General features: G+C 32.0%; 1 protein-coding gene and 2 pseudogenes across 6 annotated transcripts in view; 2 read left to right on the top strand and 1 right to left on the bottom strand.

Annotated features, from left to right (window-relative positions):
• Positions 1-17,739, top strand: part of TRIQK (triple QxxK/R motif containing) — a 102,807-nt gene that overhangs the window by 72,156 nt on the left and 12,912 nt on the right. The window lies entirely within an intron of this gene.
• LOC112475514 lies at positions 4,504-4,622 on the top strand (annotated as a pseudogene).
• On the bottom strand, positions 10,398-10,516 carry LOC112475534 (annotated as a pseudogene).

Below are 17,739 nucleotides of genomic sequence, written 5' to 3'. Positions count from 1 at the left end.
CCTGCTGTTCATGTTTTCATTACTTCATTTTTCTCCTGTTTTTAACAGAATAACTACAATTTTATTTTTGTTATTAATTACCAATAATTACTTAAATCTAACTTTATGTTTGCTGTCTTTACTAACCAATATATTTTGTATTTCACATCTTCCTTCTCTTGAAGTTTCTGATCCTTTGCCTTCATGCAAGTATCTATTAGCAGCAAAATTCTCAGTGTTTGCTTACAAGACAGTATTGTTAGATTGTACTCATACTTGATTTATAGTTTAGCTGGGTATATAATTCTAGTTGACATTTACATCTACTCAGAATTTTGAAAATAGTGTTCTATTCATTACCAGTTCTAACATTTTTGATGAGAAATGTTGTCATTTCTTTTAGTTATATTTTGCTCTCCTGTTTTTAAGATGTCTTCTTTAATGCTTTTCATCTCAAATTTAATGCATACGTTTGTTTAATAAAAAGAAAAACAAAGGCTTGTGATGTGATATGCTTCTTCACCCTAAGGATTCTTGTCTTAAGTTCTGGGAGGACTTCAGGATCTAATTTATTTTTCTTTAGTACTGACTGTCTCTTTTCTCTCCTTTTGGAATTATTTTATGTATAAATTAAGGCTTCATATTGCAATATCCATATCTCTTAAGATCATTTTTCTATTTTTTCTATTTTTATATCTCTGTCCTATTCTGGGTTTGTTATCTCTCAGACCTATCTTCTCTTTGATTAGAGTTCACTGATTCTCTCTCTCTTTCTCTCTCTATCTGTATCTCTCTCTCATTTACTTATTGCTATTTCTAATTTGCACCAATGGATATATAATTTCATTGACCTTTTTTGTCAGGCGTAAAAGGTCTATTTGATCATTTAGAATTATTTTTTATTCTATTTCTTTGTTTTTTTCTTCTATTATTATTTTAAATATCAATTTTATATATTCCTTCAGATTTTTCCACTATTACTTCTTGTGGTAACAACTTTCCTATTTGTTGTATTGGCTTATTCTACCTCATGCTATTTTCTTCTTCTTTTCCTTTTTTCAATCCCTTTATGTTTTATAATTCTGTATTCAACCTGTTTTTGTTACTGTTTTTTCCCTTTATGAGAGTTCCAGCAGTCCGAGTTGTGAATTATTCTTACAGAACAATGTCCTGTTTACTTACTGACAATAGGGATATTGTAGATTTTAGACCATTATTCTGCATTTATTTCTTGGCCTAATATTCTTGCAATTTGGATCTCATATGTTGGCTTGGGTCTAAAAAGCTTAAGATTTGTATTTCTCATAGGAGACAACTCGTTTCTCCATACCCAAAGCTTAGACGAAGCAGGAAGATTCATTGCTATTTTTCCAAACAAGCACAGATTATTTTTCTGTCTTTTTTGTATGGCTTGGTCAGTCCTCTGATTACCTTAACTTTATCCATATATCTTAGTTTCAGCTCCTTTCTCACAGTGGCACTGTACATGTATGGACCTTAAAAGTCAATGTGCAGCCCTCTTGACATCTAAAACCAGGCACAAATACACCACTCATGACCTCCACACCTAAGGCTATCAGAATATCAGCTGGAAGTAGCTGTCTTGATTTGAAGTTTTTGTTCGTTTGTTTGTTTCTGGGATTTGAACATTTCCTTCTATCATAAATGCATGTATGTATGTGTGTGTCTATAAGTATGTACACAATTAATTTTTATAGCTTTACAGAATGGGTTTTTTTCCCTACTGTTTCTATATACTTATATAAGGGAAGGGTGCACCTCAGCTCAATCTACCATGATTTCAGAACTGGAAGTCTTTTGAACATTTTATTAAACCGATTGCATGTACCACTTTCTTTTTACCTTGTTTTAAATATATGTATATAAATAAATACATATGAATAAAATATATAAATATATAAATATGTAAATATATACATTTAAAGAATGTATACACATATATAGACATGTATTAAAATATATATACATGTACTTAATATGTATAATATAAATATATACACATATAAGTGTGTGTGTGTGTGTGTGTGTGTGTGTGTGTGTGTGTGTGTGTATACACCTACTGGGATTTAAGCATTCTTTCAAGCAAAAGCTCTAATTTTAGTTTTGCATACCTAATGATTATCCTTAATGATAGAAGGTATTTAATAAATATTAGTTAAAATAATCAATAAAACAATCTCCCTAATTCTTATTTAAATTACATATACCCTTTGCTTAAACTACTCTTTATATTAGTCTTAAATGTTCTATCATTTCTCTTAAAATAATAAACAGTATCTCTAACCAACTTGAAAACTTATTGAAATATGCTGTTGTTTAACTTTGATGAAGTTTGTATTTCATCAACTCTATGATACTTTTTGTTGTTTACCTTTGGTTTTATCTCTGAAACCTCAAGGGCACGTTGCATGTAGCAGTTACTTAAAGAAAAAAAATGTTTGTTGAATTTTTTCTTTTTTGGCTAAGTGCAAACTAACAATTGACATACTTTATAATATTTTCTATTTAACATTTCCCTTCATACATACATTGTTGCTTGTTAGCATATTTAATATGATTTCCTGGGAAATTAATTTATATCTCATGACAACTTTTTGGTTTCTCTTTGTAGTAACCCAAATCACAATACTTGTTTCTTAGTACTTTGTGTGGTGTTAAATGATGGTGTATTCTTTGCAACATATGATTAAGGTCCAAGCATTGAAAAATTATCATTGGTTCGAGTTACTTCTATAATTTTAAAAAGTTTGCACGAGATTTCATTCTAAGGATTGATGTACCACCTTCTTCTCATCTGCCCAGATATTTCTAAATAATTTTGAGAAAAATACTTTTTGCAAATTTTACTTCTATAGATACCATCCTTTTTTTTTTTTTTTAAGGAAATATGTGGCATCATTTTGTATGTCTGGCTAAATAGAAAGGTGTACTATGCTGGTGATAATCCACTAGATCTATATTTTTTATAGTGTTTTTGGTTTTGTAATAATTGTTTTATTTTTTATCAACTTAACATTTTCATTTTGCCTGTGACTATGCCATCTTACAGCTATCAAAAAGCAGAGCATTTGTTTATTGACATAACTGCTGAGTTTGCTATAGGGTTCCATAAGAAAGACTTGACCCTTGCTTTTGTAATGAGTTTTCTACAGTATCTGTAGTTTTTAATGTAATAACTAAAAATTGTGTTCATATGGTATTTGGAAAATGGCTTTATATGCCAAGTTGTATTGCCCTTTTATATGTAATATTGGTAATATTAGAAAAGTAAGATTCCAAATAGTGTTTTGCTTTCTGAGGAAGCAAGGAGGGATTTGGAGCAGTTAATGAGAAATTATTCTAAAAGTGTTGAAGGAAATATAAAAATCTTTACTGTTTATTAAAAAGTTTTCATTATGTCAGTATTTTTGGCATGCTGTAAATAACTCTTCCAATAATTCCTTTTCACAATTACATTTAGATTGCAAATTTTTCAAATATCTTGACTCTTATCTCTTTGCTTTTCTATTCTATCTTAATTTTGTGGTCTATATAAATGGACAATAAATTATATATCTTTGTTATAGAGATCAGACAGTGAATAGAATTTGGTAGACATCCCAGACGGAATTATGATTGAATGTATTTGTGAGATTAAAGCACTGAATTTACTTTTTTCTAATTAAAAGCAATTAAAGATTTCCAGACACAAATAAAAGACAGTGAATTGAGGAATAAGTGTAGAAGCAAGTCCATTTGCAGGTGAAAAGATGTGCCTTTGAAGCAGAACCAATTGTATTTTTATTGAAAGAATAACAATTTAGGAAGCTTTTCTGCATGTGCTTGCTTGATAGCATAATGTACTCATAAGAAGCTTATGCAGTATTCAGAAAATAACAGTGCATTAATTTTTAAAGCAGCAAAGGCATAGGAAGAGCAGTACTGCCACATGATGATAATGAGTGTGGCTAGTATAAAGTCAACTGTTGAGAAAGAAAAAATAATGGACTTCTGAAAGATGAACATTTATAAAACAATAACCAGATATTCACATGATAACAAGCTTACGTAGTAATATCAACAAAGGGCAAAGATGAGATCTTGTTTCTAGGCAAATCTAAAGAATTGAAAAGCAAGAGCTAACAGCAGCTAAGTAATCTATTTTTTTTTATTAAGGAAACTATCAGTAGAACCATTAAAACTGGCTATTGCCATTAAATATGAAATAATTCATGACATAAACATAGGTTTTTATGGTATATTAAATAGAGCATATAAATTATATAAATTAATGTAATATGAGGAATGGTAAGTGATAATATTGATACTAAAATATTTATTATCTTTATTAAATATGTTTTTATAGCTGCTTGTGGTTCTTTATAGAGACAATACCCATGCTAAAGTTAAATATATTAATTATACTGAATTAAGAAAGGAACTTTTAACACAGGTAATATCTACATATTAGAAATAATAACTGAAAATAGCTTTTTAGAGTATTCTGTTTAAAAAGCCATACTGATCTATAGTCATGCTACCGTGACCAAGCCCGATCCCATCTGATCTTGGAAGCTAAGCAGGGTTGGGCCTGGTTAGTACTTGAATGGGAGACCACCCAGGAAGGCCAGGTGCTATAGGTGTAAAAAATAAAAAAAAAAATAAGGGATCGTAAGATGACAAGGTTCTTGCAATCTGTGAGGTCAACCAAGGATTGCCTCACCTAAAAATAAAAACAAACAAACAAATAAATAAATAGCAGATACTATACAGATTGTCTGTAAAGTATGTATAAATAAAAAGTATGAATATGTATGATATCATCTTTGCTATCAAAAATCCAAGAAAACTTTGAAAATTCTTTTGCATCAGTTTTTTTTTTTACTTATGATTTTGCTTTTAGTTGATACTGATAATCTCTGTTTAAGACTTGGAGAAGAAAATCCTATTGATTATGTACTATGAATTTTCATGCATATATTTTCAGTCTGTGTTTAACAGGAAAACTCAGAGACAGACTCGTTTGATTTGTTAAAGTTGCTTGAATTGGGAAACCAGAGGGCTACTGAGTCCAGAGCTCGTGCTTCCTGTGCCTCTCAGCCAATAGACTGACACAGGAGTTGGGTTATTTTGAATAAGTATTTATTGTCAGAGCACCTGTGATCTGAGAAGGCTGCAGATTAACACCTTCAAAAGTGCTTCCCTTCACAGTCCGGCTTAATGTATTTAAGGGAAAATCTGGGCATCATTCCTGGGGCTGCATGATGGTTCTAGGGGGTCTGTCGTGCTTCTTGGAGTGGTTTCTCTGGCAATGTGGTCCTCCAGTAGCGTTAGCAACACAGGAACAAAGATGGGAGTAGTTTGGAAAGAATGCTAAACCAGAAGTATTGTGGTCAGTAAGCCTAAGGTCATTAATCATAAGTTTCAGGGCAACTTTCTATGGCAGGGAACATTCTAAGCTCAGGGTCAAGCCACTGGGGACAATCTATTGTTCAGTTATAGGGCAAGAAAAAGTGAAGTCAGGGATGCTGTGAGGCCTCTACTACAGGGGTCCCAACCAGGCCTTTCTTCAATATTATTAGGTGAATCTTAGTAGTCTTCTGTAATTTGAATAAACTTAATCTTTTTAGGCATAAGAATACTGAAAACGAACCCAAGGAAAAGTATCCATTACATTTTGCTCTTAGTTTTAAGAATGTGAGCCAGAGCTGGAAATAACCGTGATTCCAGAGTGGAACAAGAAATAGAAACTAGTGGTAGAAACAGAAAGTTCTACATAGTCAAGACTTGAGTTTACATTACTCACAACTAAACTCTTATTCTTCTCTTCTGGAATCAATCAGTAATCAATTAATTTTCTCTTTTCTCCTCCTTTTTCTCCTCCCCTTCCCACTCATTGTCATATTCATGCTATTTCAATTTGAATGTCTATCCTTTATTATGAAAATAAACCTGAAAGGGATCTAAGAAGATCATCAACAACCACCTAGGTGTTTCCCGATGAAGCCTGGGTCTGCCTTTCTCTGAGTACAGGTTCTTGAATGATATTTTGTCTTTCTTTCTTTTCTCCTCCCTTTCCTCTCTTCTCTCTCTCTCCCTCTCTCTTTCTCTTTTCTTTCTTTCTCCCTTCTTTCTATTGTGATCTAGCCTAAAAGAAGAGGAAGATATATTTTTAAATTTTTGATAATGCTGCTTTTACAGAGAAATTGGTTATGTAGAAAAAATCGGGCATGACACTCTAGGAGCAAGCAAAGAAATGCAGGTTAAGATTATCATTCTCAGTTCTCTAGCTGGTTATAGTAGTTGGAATATATGACTTGTCTCCTCCAACATGCATTCTAGATATTCTTTTCTCTATCGAACATCTTGGTTTGATGAGCCTTTTTCCTTTGGGGGCATAACCCAGATCTTTATTCCTGGGGATTCTTCTAGTTATAGAATTATATAGAAATTTTATCAAATTTTACCATTGGTCATTGTAATAACTGGGATTACCCCTGGAGTTCCTTCACATCTTTCCATGTTCCTTTTGGCCTTCACTATATATTAACAAACCATTTTATTTTGATAACCATTATCAATTATCTCAGCCAACACTGTGATTCCTCATTTTGCCTGTTGACTGATAGGCATGAAGAATCCTATCTGACTAGGTGGTAGGCTCAGTTTCTAACTCAGGAAAAATAACAATGTGTCTTTTTTTAGGTTTCATTGACTCTGCCATGTCATCAGCTGTAAGAGACAGAGTAGCTTGCACAGAAATCTACTGGAGAGACCTTTATTGTCCCGTGCCCTACTTAACACTAACTGCTTTTCAGGTTCTTTACATATATGAAATATGTATGTAGATTAAAAAAATAATAATGAGCAACCATGTAACTATCCAGGTTAAATATTGGATATCTACTAGTACCTTAGAAACCTCTTTATGACCCTCTCTGTTCCTCTGAGAAATAGTCACTATCTTGATTTTGTATTAATTCTGTTTATGAATTTTCTACCTAGTAATGTGTCAAGCAATACATTATTTAATTTTTGAACTTTATATAAATTAAACCATGCTGTATATATTATTATGTAACTTGTTCCTATCGAGCATCATGTTTTAGAATTTTATTCTTACTGATGAATGTTGATATAGTTCATTCATTTTTTGTGCTTTATAGTATTTCATTGTATGTTTATACCAATAGTTTTCTATTCTCCTGGTTTTGACAATTGGCTCATTTTCAGTTCCTTGTTTTCTCTGGATGTTATTATGAGCATTTTATGAACATTTTTAGACATGTCTATTCTTTGGTTGACATGTATAAGAGTTTCTCTACCATATATACCTAGTAGAAGAATGTTGGATCATAGGTGTAGGTGTATGTAATTATCAAGTAATACCAATTTTTAAAGAAGTTAAACCTATGCCCCTGAATAGTATGTAGAGTATAAAGTGCAGCAAGTTGATCTTTTCTTCTTGGAGACAATCCTGACATGCTCTAGATCAGTGGACCCCCCATGAATCAGATTTGAGTGGCAAATCTCTGTATTTTAACAGAATGTTCTTTGATCTACCTCCTATGCATATATCTGAATGAGACATCTCAGGCAGTTTTTGTGTCTTCTCCAAGGCTTATATCATGTCATGGTTATTGTAGTATATTGTAGAGTGGAGAGGCAATTAAAGTGTCTCAGAATCAGTTTGTGGACTAAAATGGAGAGTTGATCTAGTTCTCAAGCAAGGCTTTAAGAAAACTGCTGCTTCTTCCAGTAAAAGCATATAGTCTCTTGTGGTATCTGTTCAGAACTTAGAAAAATGCATTGGCTAGATTAGTTAGCTAGTTGTATCCATGTGTATTATGCGACGATAACTTCAGTAAGAAAGTTCAACAGACGTTTCAATTTATTAGTATTCAGTTGGTCTCCAAGATCAACTAGCCATAGTGAAGGAATAAAATACATCTGTGAAAATAATCATTTTTTAATGATATAATCAATCTCTGAAACTTCCAGGAAATGTGCATTCCTGGGAGGAACATTTCTACTTCATTCTTACTTTCAGAATAGCTCTTACACCACACATCAGGGAGCCAGTCTGAAGATCTTGCCTATTTCCAAGGTTATCATTTGAGCCCATACACTCAGAAATTGAGGAGTGAATGTTGGGTCTGTTCTGGGCCACTTAACCTGCTATCAGGAATTGAACTTTTTTTATTCTATTATCTATTAAGCTCTTTTTCTGAGTTGAAAGACTTCAGTGACATTTTGGCCCTCCAGGAGTTAGTGTTTCCTGAGTTTTTGCTCTTCGATATTCACAGTATTTGAAATTGCTTCCATCAGATATCCACATAAAATTTCTCCTAATTTATTCAAGCATCAGGCTAAACAACATCATGATAATGTTAAGAGACATTATCAAGAAGGCCTTTTCTGACCACTGGATTTGAAACAATATATCTCTCCCTTTTATTTCTACCCCTTACCAACTGTATTTTTTAGTGCTTTATATCACCTAGCAGATTAAATTTTGTTTATTAACTACCTTTTTGCAAGTTTTAAGATAACAGGCAGTTCTCTTTTGCTCACAGAACTGTTTTCAGTACCTTGAACACTGTTACATAGTAAGTACTCAGTAAATAATTTTTTCCTGGCTTTGTTGAAATATAATAGACAATTAGCTGCTTGTATTTACATTGTAAAATTCAATGAGTTTTTTTTCAATTATAGTTGGCATACAATAATATATTCATTTCAGTCATACAGCATAGTGATTAGAGAGCTATATAACTCACAAAGTGATCACCCTACTAAATCTAGTGTCCCTTTTCTCCCTTACATGTTCGTTACAACATTATTAACTATTTTTCTTTTGCTGCACTTTATATCTCTCTGTCTATTTTATAACTATCCATTTGTACTTCTTAATCCCTTTGCCCTTTTTTGCCATCCTCTCAAACCCCCTCCAAATATTCTCTGTATCTATGAGTTTATTTCCATTTTTGTTGTTGTTGTTGTTTATTTTTTTCTTTAGATTTCACATGTATGTGAAATCATGTGATATTTGTCTTTATCTGAAATTTCATTCAGTGCAATACCCCAAAGGTCTATCAAGGCAATATCTTTTTCCATTCCCTTCCTTTTAGTCTGTGTGTATCTTTTAATCTGAAGTGAGTCTCTCGTAGGCAGTATATGTAGAGGTTTTGTTTTCTTATTCATTCAGCCACTCTATCTTTTGGTTGGAGCACTTAATTCTTTTCCATTTGAGGTACTAGTTGATAAATATGCAGTGATTACCATTCTTTATTCATGTTTTTGATACAAGTTTTTTTTCTTCCTAAAGAAGTTCCTCCAATATTCCTGTAATACTGACTTGGTGTTTATAAATTATTTTAGCTTATTTTTGTCTGAGAAGCTCTTTATCTGTCCTTAGACTCTAAAAGATAGTTTTGCTGGACAAGGTATTCTTGGTTGTAGATCCTGGGATTTCATCACATTGAATATTTTGTGTCAAGCCCTTCTGTCCTGCATAGTTTCTTTTGAGAAATCAGTTCCCAGTCTTATGGGTGCTCCCTTGTAGATAACTAACTGCTTTTCTATTGTTGCTTTTAAGAGTCTCTCTTTGTATTTAACCTTTGGCATTTTAATTATGAGGTGTCTTGATGTGGGCATCTTTGGGTTCATCTTTTTTGAGACTCTTTGAGCTTCCTGGGGTTGTATATCTATTTCATTCAAAGGTTAGGAAAGTTTTCCATCATTATTTCTTCAGATTGCTCTTCAACTTCTTGTTTTCCTTCAGGTATCCCTATGTAAAGGATATTTTTACCTTTAATAGTGTCCCGCAGGCTCCTTAAATTATTATTATAGTCTTGGCTTCTTTTTCTTGCCATTCTGATTGAGTATCCTTGGCTTCCCCATCCTCTATATCAGTGATTTGATCCTCTTCTTTATCTACTCTGCTGATTCCTTCTAATATACTCTTCATCTCAATTAATATGTTCTTCATTTCCATTTTTATGTTTTCTATCTCTTTGTTAAAGTTCTCACTGAGTTCATCTACACTTCCCTAAGTTCATTGAGCATCTTTATAACCAGTGTTTTGAACTCTACATCTGTTAGATTGCTTGACTCTATTATTCCTGGATCTCTGTTCAGTTCTCTCATATGGTTTTTGCTTGTTGGCAGAAATAGTAAATTAGATAGATATAGATGAAATAGATATAGATTTCTTGTTTCCTGTTGGAAAATAATTAATAATTTGTTACCTGCTAGCCAAAATAACCTTAGTTCAGAGAGCTCACATTCTACCTAACAGCTATGTGCATATACTCATAGCAGTTTGATAATCAGTTACTGATATTTATTCAAACAGCAATTTTATGATATAAATTTTCTATGTGAAAATTCAATATATATATATATATATATTTTAACGCCTACAGCACTTGGTCTTCCTAGGTGGTCTCCCATCCAAGTACTAACCAGGCCCAACACTGTTTAGCTTCCGAGATCAGATGGGATCAGGTATCTTCAGGGTAGCATGGCCGTAGACTCAAGTTCTAATATTTTTAAAATTTTGAAATGCCCAGTTTTCATCATTAGATCTACTCATTTGAAAAAAAAAATTGCTAAAATCTGTTATGGAATAAATGGCAAAGTTCACACATCCTAAGTATATTTTCCCACATATAAGTTTTTGTAAATCCAGAATACACATAAAATATGTTTTACTGTTCTAATTGTTACCCAGAATGATCTTGAATTTTAATTGCAAAAGGAGAAATTTTGTAATGAGTAACTCACATCGACAGAAACACACTGCTTATTAAGAATCTCAGATTGATTTCAAGGAATTTTAACTCTAACGTCATGGTTTTCAGAGAAATTTTCTATTGAGATTGGCAATCTTAATAATGCAGTCATCTATGTTTTCATTATTAAGAACTATACACATTAAATAATGGAATCTGTATTCTTACTAGGTTTTGAAAGCATTTTTCTATATTATGAAATATTCTACTAGAATATTAATTTTGCAACTTCATCTTAAATATACAAAGATGACATTTTATTAGTATAAATTTATCTAATAAGTTTAAATTATAATTTGTAGTTATTTTAGAGAAAAATCAAAGAAAACGTTATTACTGTTTTGATGGAGGTAATTGAGATTGAGGATTACGAATGACATTTGCCATCATTTATCATTTGTTTCTGTACTTTGTTTTGGTTTCACGGTATCAAGAAAATTCTATTAATACAAATACATAAAAATAATAATGTACCTTTTTAATAGCAATTTCAGGATAATCTTCAACTAAACTGATCATAAATCTCAAGAGAAGAGTAGTAGTAAATTTTATTCCAGACATGAACATAGGTATTATCTAAGAACAACTTGTAGTTTTTATCATGAGTATAAAATTTCAGTAACCAAAGTATAATCCTTCAGACTATGCATGTACCTTTCACTTTTTAATGCAAAACTATTAAGCTACAATAAGAACATGCATCAAACAAGGACACCAGTGTCTTGCCTGACATTTTTAAGGAAAACACACCTGTGCTACAATAGTATGTCCATTTGTATACTTCTTTATATGCAGATATTTAAATGACTGAATTATTAAAAGTCCACTGTATAGATACCATTTTCCTAACCTATGGTACATGTCTAGGAAGTTCAAATATAAGCACAACAAAGTCAAAAGATATAAACAACTAGTAAAACTGTCATTACAAGTCAATGTTCTGCTTTTTTTCATTATATTAGAATATGAAATGCATTGGATTATGCTTGTTAACATTTTTAAGTAAAGTATAGTATGTTTAAAATTAGGAAATTGAATAAATATTGACTTGAATGAGACTGAAAAGTTAAGTGTATACTTTGTAATCACTAGGGCAACTATTAAAACATTATTCTAAGAGATATATCAAAATCACAATATGTAATTTAAATGAAATATTAAAAATTGTTCAATAATTCAAAAAGGCAAGGAAAGTAAAATAGGAACAAACCTAAGGGAACAAATATAAAACAAAAGTAAAATGGTAGGCCCAAATAAAAATACATTAATAATTTTATAAATGTGAATGGCCTAAACCTACCAAATAAAGGGCCAAGGATTTGAAATTTTATAAAGGTCGAATTTTTATAACATGACCTAAATATAGGTTGTACATAAGAAATTCATTTCAAATATAATGATATTAAAATTAAAAGGAGAAGTGCTTCATGAATGGAAAGTAAGGACCTCAAAATTCTGTTTTTCTATAAAAGCAAAAAAAAATTGTCAAAATCAACTTTTTCAGGTATCTGGAAATTAACAAAAGTCTTACAACAGTCCAGAGAATGTTCATTTGAGAAAAACAACTGAATCTGAATAAGAACACCAGGCTTTGTTTTGTTTAACTGGTCTTAATCCCATCTTCCTCTTCTCAGCCTTGCAGCTGTAGTAGTTGTGAAAAACAACATCTTGCAGCCACTGGAGAAAGCAGAATGCGTTTGGACCTACCCTAAATCTCATCCTCAGAGAACTCTTACTATTTAACCTATCTTGCAGCTCACTGAAAAGCCTCATTCTCAGAACTTGTCTTTATTTGACCTTATTTAGAGTTCACTTTGTGTGTAAAGCCCTTTCCCCACTGCATTTGACAAAAACAATCAGTGGCAAGTATTTAATCTTACAACTATCCACGTCAGCATTACTAGCTGGTGCTAACCTAAGGCTACCTAAAAACTTTAAAAAAACTGGGCAATGAGATGTCCATAGGGTCTTTAAAAATCTCTTACATAGATTCCTGGGAATCATAGAAAGTCGTGAGCCTGTGCAGAATTATGCCATGTCCAATAAAGACCTGAAAAGCTATAATCTCTCACCTCTTGCTGACCTAGAGGAAGCTAGCAGGAAGTGAAGGCTAAGGCAGAACTGTAAACTCCTGTTAAAGCAGGGAAAATGTATACCAACAGGTGCAACCACACATACACATACACACACACAGTCACTCAGTGAAGCCAGAAGACATACTGGTTCAAGACATTTATGAAAATTTCTATCCAGTCATTAGATGAAAATTAAGCTAAGTGCCTGTATATGACAAAGAATATATAGACTTTACAGAATTAGACCTTAAAAGTTATTAAACAAACAGATAAACACGAACATCAACAAAAGAATAAAGAACAAATCCTAGGGGAGATCTGATTTGCTTTGTTTCTACATTACATTATTTAATAGGTCCAGTTTTATATAAAAATTATTAAACACCCAATGAATCAGTAAAGTATGGTCCATATATAGAAAAAAGAATAGAATATGTCTCTAAGGAAGCTCAGATTGGACTTACTGGACAAAGACTTTAAATCATCCATTTTAAATAAGTTCAGAAACTAAAGAAAACCATATCTAAAGAATTGGAGTATGAGAATGATGTCTCACCAAATATAGAATATTATTATAGCAATGTAAATTATGTATGTATAAAAGCAAATAGAAATTCTGAAGTTGAAAACTACAATAATCAATATGAAAATTTTGCTAGAGGAACCCCACAGCAGATTTGAATTAGCAGAAGAAACAGGGAACATGAAGCAAGGTTAATTGAGATTATCCAGTCTGAAGAACATGAAGAAAATAAATGAAGAATGACAAAAATAAACAGAAACACAAAGACCTGTAGGACATCATCCAGCATAACATTCTATGCAAAATAATAGTTCCAGAATGAAAGGAAGGAAAGAAAGAGTCGGAAAGAATATTTGAAAAACCAATCTTTAAAAACTGTCTTATTGGATGAAAAACTTTAATTTATATATCTAAAAACCTCAATGAATTTCAGGTGGGATAAATTCAAAGAGATCTACACCTGGCCACATTATAGTCAAACATAAAAAGTAAATCTTAAAAGCAACAAGAGAGTAGTAACTCATTACATATGATGTGCTGAAAGCAAAAGACTGTCAACCAAGAATTCTATATCCAGCACAACTATTTTTCCAAAAGAAGTAGAGATTAAGACATTCTTTGATAAAAACAAGATATCTTATTAGTAGCATACCTACCCTACCAGCAACACTAAAGGAAGTCTTGCAGGCTGAAACAAAAGTACACAATGCAATAATTAGAATCCACAAACAGAAAAAATAAATTAACTTTAGTAAAAGTAATTGCATAGGTAAATATAGAAGTATACATGTATTTTGGTGTATAACTTTTTTCTTCTTTTTGCTGACTTATGAGATTCTGGTAAAGCACTATTTAAATGAAAATTTATACCTGTTAATAAGAAATCAATAACTAATTTTCAACCTAAACAAATTAGAAAAAGAAGAGCAAACTAAACTCAAACCAAGCTGATGAAAGGACATAATATAGTTAAAGTAGAAATAAACAAAATAGAGAAGAGAAAAACTATAGAGAAAACCAATAAACCCAAAAGTTTGTTATTTAGAAAGATCAACAAAATTTAAAAACTTTTAATTAGATTATCTGAGAAAAAGAGCATTCAAATTACTAACATCAGTAATGAAACAGGATATATCACTATTGACCTTACATGTAGAAAATGGATTATAAGGGAATACTATGAGCAATTGTAATCTAAAAATTAGATAACCTGGATGAAACAACATCAAGTGCTAGCAATGGTACAAATCTACCAGAACTCCCATTAATTGCTGGCAGGAATGAAAAATGATACAGTCACTGTATCATTGAAAACATGTAGAAAATGTTTTGATTTCTTACAAAGTTAAATATGTACTTACTTCATGAATCTGCAATCTTACCCTAGATAAATGAAAACTCGTGTTCCCATAAAAACCTGTATACAGGTTTTTAGCTCTTGTCATATTTGCCAAGCACTGGACATGACCCAAATGCACTTCAATGAGCGAATAGATAAACTCTGCTGCCTTCATATAATGGAATACTAATCAGTAATAGAAAACAATGAACTGTTTATGCATACAATTTGGGTGAAACTTAGAGGCCTTATGCTGAATAAAAGGAGCCATTGTAACATTTTGGTACATTATTGAAAAAGGCAAAGCTATAGAAATGAATAATAGGTTAGGGTTTGTCAGGAATTATGGGTGGGAAGAGGGGTGGGTATAGGAAGATAGCACAAGGGAGGTTTTGGAATGATTGAACTAGTCTGTATCCTGATTATGATAGTGTTACATGCATCTATACATGAATGTTAAAATTCATATAATCTATTCCAAAAGGAAAAAATCAATTTTACTGTATGATAATTTAAAAATAAAATTAATTAACTCTATGCACAGTGTTGTGTCAGATGGGTACTAGACTTATCATGATGGTCATTTCGTAATGTATATAAATGTCTAATGTTGTACACTTGAAACTAATATAATATTGTATGTCAACTATAATTGAAAAAAGTTAATATAATAAATTAGGTATTATAAGATTATGTTGGAGGAAAGAAGCACAAACCAGTCAGGAAGTGTGGAGATGGGGGCTAGGGGAAGCTAGTTACCTAAATTAAGTCATGGGAAATGACATGAATAATGTCATTGAAGATAGATATAATAGATGAGTGAGGCCCAGCTTGGCTTCATAGACTTGATTATTGAGGTTTTCTCGCATATAAAATGTAATGAGCAATTGCTAAATAGCTTCTTAGGTTATTGCATTATTGGTATAACCCAAATTAGGTCAATCGTATTCAAGAAACCATCTACATATGAAATCTAGATTATATAAATATAAGTTTTCTAAGTTTAAGTACTAAGAAAACAGGGGCTTCTGTGATTTATATATTTTTACAGTCATGTGAACATAGATATCTTTCTTGAAGCCATAAAATAAATAAAATAAATGTCGAAAACCCCTTTGGGTATAATGAAAAGATCTGTTTTCAGTTATAAAGAGCTAAATAGATGCCCCTGTAAACGTTTTCACTGGGTAGACTGAAACCATGTTATTCAATATATACTTTTGGATATCATCATCAGCAAGGAGAATGCTAAATTAATGAAGGATTCACTATTTGGAGAAGTACCAGATGTACAATAATTTTAAAAATCATCTACTTATTGTAAATACAGTTTCAAATGTTCTTAATAATTTTAATACAAATCTAGAATAGTATTTTCTAAGAGATTATAGGAGTTGACTTGAAATAGAACACATTATCTAACCAATGGTTATATGGCAAGTAAAATAATGGTAAGTGATAAATTCTCCCTTCGACATTGACTCTTTGAGGTATATTTGAATTTGTTTTATGAGACACATCAACCAGAATATTGCACAAGTGTATGAAAAACATTTTGGTTAAGATAATCTTTTTTCACTTATTTATTTTCCTCATTGTGCACAGAGATTATTATAGGGCATATAAAAGATAAAAATCAAAAATGACTTCTTGACCTCGAATTCGTAATCTTTAAATTTCTTTTGCAGATTCCCATTAGGAACTTGCTTTGTAATCCAGAGTGGAAGCATTTGATATGTCACCATTTTCAATGTTCTGAACAGTTCATATCTCATCAGGAGTAATAACATGTATAGTCTGACTATTGAGATATGAAATCAGAGTGAATACTCATCAAAATTTTTTCAGCAAAATTAAATGTTACTAATTTAAAATGGGTCAGAGTAATGTTTTTCTGTAGTTTATTCATTCCACAATTTAAATTTACATCATTTGATAAACTTTTTATAGTTGGCTCATTTCTGGATCATTAGACTTAAATCATCAAATAACATTTATAAAGCTTCTGCATGCTCATAGATCCAGAATGACTAGTATACAATAGAGGTTAAGGAAATAGCATACATTCTTGTTCTTTTTTAATTTTTAATTAAGTTTATTGGGGTAACATTGGTTAATATAATTATATAATTTTCAGGCATATATTAGTATTTTACATCTGTATATTCTATTGTGTGTTTACCACCCGAAGTCCAGTTTCCTTCAGCTACCATGTATTTGATCCCCTTTACCCACCTCCGCCTCCCCCTAAACCCTATATTTGACCCCATTAACCCTGTCTACCTCTCCCCTTCTCCCCCACCCCACTAGTAAGTACTAGTCTATAGTGCTCTGGTAACCACTAGCCCATAGTCCATGTCCACGAGTCTCTGTTTGTTTGTCTTGCTCATTTCTTGCTTTTAGGTTTATATCCCACATATAAGTGATATCATGTGATTTTCAACTTTTTCTGTCTGGCTTATTTCGCTAAGCATGATTATCTTGAGGTCCATCCATGTTGACGCAAATGGCAGTATTTCATCTCTACTTATGGCTGAGTAATATTGTATATATGTACCACAGCTTCTTTAGCCAATATTCTATCATAGAACACTTTGCTTGCTTCCATGTCCTGGCCACAGTGAATAATGCTGCTACGAACATGGGTGTGCAAATATCTTTTTGGATATGAGTTTTCAAGTCTTTGGGGTAAATACCCAGTAGAGGGATTGTTGGATCATATGGTAGATCAATTCTTAGTTTTTTGAGGAACCCCCATACTGTTTTCCATACTGTGGCTGTACCAATTTGCCGTCCCACCAGCAGTGTATAAGGGTTCCTTTTTCTCTGCATCCTCTCCAACATTTGTTATTACTAGTCCTGTTGATTATAGCTATTCTAACAGGTATGAGATAGTCTCTCATTGTGGTTGTGATTTGCATTTCCCTCATGGCTAGAGAAGTTGAGCATCTTTTCAAATATTTGTTGGCCATTTGTATGTCCTCTAGGGAGAAGTGTCTGTTCAGGTCATATGCCCATTTTTTTTAT

Source organism: Pteropus alecto, unplaced genomic scaffold (assembly GCF_000325575.1).
Source record: "Pteropus alecto unplaced genomic scaffold, ASM32557v1 scaffold51, whole genome shotgun sequence".
Taxonomy (NCBI): Eukaryota; Metazoa; Chordata; class Mammalia; order Chiroptera; family Pteropodidae; genus Pteropus; species Pteropus alecto.
This window is presented reverse-complemented; position numbering and strand designations above follow the sequence as displayed.